Source organism: Mus pahari, chromosome 6 (assembly GCF_900095145.1).
Source record: "Mus pahari chromosome 6, PAHARI_EIJ_v1.1, whole genome shotgun sequence".
NCBI lineage: Eukaryota > Metazoa > Chordata > Mammalia > Rodentia > Muridae > Mus > Mus pahari.
The window spans coordinates 95,766,445-95,770,227 of record NC_034595.1 but is presented as its reverse complement, the minus strand read 5'-3'; the positions used below and the strand labels follow the sequence as shown (position 1 = coordinate 95,770,227).

The 3,783-nt window shown below is 42.7% G+C and overlaps 1 pseudogene; it reads left to right on the top strand.

Annotated features, from left to right (window-relative positions):
* Positions 1–989: 989 nt before the first annotated feature.
* Positions 990–3,602, top strand: LOC110323878 (annotated as a pseudogene).
* The last annotated feature ends 181 nt before the right edge of the window (positions 3,603–3,783 follow it).

The following is a 3,783-nucleotide window of genomic DNA, read 5'->3' as shown; positions in this document are numbered from 1 at the left end:
TGCAGATATTTGTACCCTACCAATGGACAGAAGCAGTTGACCCCTGCTGTTGAATTAGGGAAAGGCTGAAAGAAGCTGAGGAGAAGGGCGATTTTGTAGAAGGACCAGCAGTCTTAATCTGGATCCCCGAGATCTTTCAAACACTGGACCACCAAACAGACAGCATACACCAGCTGATATGAGGCCCCTAGAGGACTTCCAGGTCTGTGTTCATTCAGAGATGAAGCACCTAACCCTCGAGAGACTGGAGGCCCCAGGGAGTTTAGAGGTCAGGTGGGTGGGGGTGGGGTGGGGGCATCCATGTGGAGACAAGTGGGTGGGGAAGAGGTATGTGATGTGGAACAGTCAGAGGGTGGATGGGGAGGGGCGAGGAATGGAATATGGAGTGTAGAAAAATGAATTACAAATAAAATTAAATTAAAAACAATATACAAGAAACAAGGTCTAATAGCATGAAATAATGTTTTATCATTTATCTTAATTATCTGGCTCTCACTGTGAGGCACTACCATGGGTTCTCTGTCCACTTCCTTTGAAGGCTTGATTTGACCACCTCAAGCTGGTTGTTTAGCCTGGGCCAAGGAAGAATGGCTGTATCCATTCTTGCATTTTGTGAAGCCATTCATCAATGATAGCAAAACCAGACCATCTTATGTCACATGTTAGTACAAAAGCAAATGTGCCTGTGCTCATAAGACAGAAAATCCAGCTGCCCTCACTCCTCAGGGGCGCATTATGAAGACTCTTAGCCCAGCCACCCCATCAGAACTTAATTAACACATGAAGATACCACGTCATCTATGCTAACATTTCCCATCTGTTAATACTGACAATAACAATGGAATTTAAATGAGAATTTTGATGGAGGCCAGCACTTCATTCATAGGGGCACCATCATTCAATCAGGACCTTTAGGGAAGTAAAGTTTGCATACTATTTCCTATCTGAAAAGAATTCACAGACATTTATGTCCTCGTGACCTTTTTGACATGTATGAAGAGGTGAGAAACGGGGGGGGGGGGGACATGTCCGAGTAAGCTAAGTGCCTTCAGCATCTGCACACCCACACCACACTCTCCTATGCCTCACTTTTTTCCTTTGCCTATGACAGGGGAACATACTAGAGAAACTGAGAATTTGTGCCATGCCCAGGTTTTTACAGTTTTTCCAAGGTCTAATCCTGATAAAGAAGGATCCTAATGTGTTTGTGACTGACATGCACTTCGGGACAGTTCCTGTGAGGCTGTTCAAGCCCAAAGAAGTATCTTCCAAATATAGGCAGAACATCATCTTCTACCGTGGAGGAGGTGAAGTGGCTGGCAGCCTGGATAAGGAGCTTCATGTGTGGCGAGGGGGAAGGTTCTCAACAAAGATAGGGCCTTGCAGTTGTTCTTGTGATGACTTGTCTAGAGGGAGATAAATCAGAAAAAGTTGGAGATTCTTAAAGAAAGTAGGGTTTGATTCAGTGGGCCATAGTTTCCATAGTAGTTTTTCTCTATGTTGGTCTAAGACTAAATTGGGGCATCTAAGTCAGCAGAGGGTTGTCTTGGCACTGAGTTTGGTTGCATTTTTTTTCCAGCTATAACACTGGCTATTTCTGTCTTTTCGCAACACTTTCAGATTCATGCACTTTCTTCTATTTAGCTGGCAAAAAGTGGAGAAAAGGCCATTCATTTTACCCCCTTTGTTGCTGAACCCAAATTACTATGCTGGCATTGCTTGTCATCTTTTGTTTTAGTGTTCTCTTCCCACCAGAAGAATTCTTACAATTATACTTCAGAGCTTGTCACGACTCTATGACACCTTCTTCTGTACACCTGGATGGCCTTCCTAATATTGTCACCTATATTTCTTCCTGCCCTTCATATGCTCTAGCCACTGAACTTCTCTGAATTGCAGAGAGAAGATGTTATCTTGGGGTCCACCAATTTGGCAGCTCTCTCTGAGGTTGTGGTGCAAAGTGCTTGGTTCTTGTCACAACTACGCAACAGTGGGTCTTTCTTCCATACAATTACTGTGGCCTGGGTTGCTTCATACCCCATGAGACAGACTCACTGGTGCTATTGGAGTGAGTGGCATGCGACAACTTGTGACTTAATATGATAATGTATTTTTTGAATGGACTGGGTAACTTTAGATCACAGAAATGGGCCCTGATCTTTGGGTGCTTTCATATGTACACCTCTTGTGTAGGTATAGGGGTTTAGAAATACTCAGGCCTTGACAGTAACTTATACATAGTTCCTGAGATGGACTCTCCAACACCTTTGGTCTTTTAAAGCTGCAGTTGCCATTTCTCCTGTCTTCATTCCTTTTGATGTAGCCAGTGTTACTTTTGTCTTCTTAACTATCTGCCTGCTTTCAAAATCGATTGTTGTTGTCAGAATTGTTTTTCTGCTACCCCTTACTGCTATTTTTGAGGATTCACTTTTGTTCCTGTCATGGCTACTAGGTAGACACTGTGACTCTGCTAACACTGTTATCAAGGCTTCTTGATTCTTCCATGACACAGTCATAGCCATTGTCTGACCATTAGTAGCCTTTCTGGCTCTATCACTGTCAAGGCTCATCTCTACTGTGCTTTTGCAACCTCTGCTTTCACTGGCACCAATAATATTTTTTCCCTGGTAATCTGTTCAGCCTTGTCTACAAATGCAGGCATAAAACAACCTATACTGGGAGGCTGTTTCTTAGGTATAATATTGCAAACCTAGGGGGCAATCAACAGAGGAGACGCCTCTCAGCCATCTCTCAAAGTGAACACAATAGTTTGTTAATCTAACCACAAAGAGAGCATGCTACAGTGTCAGCAGACCTTCATATAGAACTGTGTTTAGGGAAAGCATTATAGTGTTCCTTCTAAACCAAGCTAGAGTCTCTCTCCTAGGTAGGTCACCAGGACAATTTCCTTTTTCCGGCCTCATATTGCAAGGACAATTTGTTTGAAGCACTTTTGGCTGTAGCTCCAACTTGAAAAACTAGAGTTGTTTTAGTGGCAAGTGGCCACAATTATTTTGTACTTTCCTCAATATTTAATTCAGCCCCTTTTTTGAATATAGAGGATGATAATTGAAATAACCGCCCGTGACTTCTTTGCGAAGACACATGTTGTGTTTGCTCTTTCCTTTTCAGGCACTGTACATTCTTGTCTTCCATCATCCTGTCATTGTCAAAGAGTTCCTTAATGCTTCTGTCTACTTCCTGAAGAACCTGGGGATGTTTGGGTAGATCCCTCCTGGGCGGCGCTCTGTGGAGAGAGTATTGGAGGTGTGGTTGTGGCCACAGAAACCTAGGTCTTAACCAGAATCCTGAGTTTACTTTAGGTCCAGGATCAAGTCCTGATTTATCGAGTTGTGAATTTCACCAATTTTCAGTTACAAAGCGAACATGTGCTATTCCTTACTGGAGACATGGTGTTTATGTGTATTTGTAAGTACCTGGTCATTCACCTCTCTTGGAGACATTCCATGTTGACAGGTACAGTTATACCTCTGGACAAGGAGAAATACAGGAAATGGCTCAGCTATGAAAACGTTCCCAGAAGGTTGTTCACAGCACCACTCACATTATTTCTATCCATTCATAGAAACTATTTTCAATGAAACTCTCTCAAAGTATCTACTCTTAACCTGAATTCTTCAAAATTTTAGTGGATGTTAAAAAAAAAAAAGGAGACAAGGCAAGAGGCTATGTGTGGTGAGTTAGAGGGATGAGTGAACTCTGAGTGCCATAACTTCCCTCTGAAATCCCATTTATTAGGATTCCTTTCTCAGATCTCTGTCT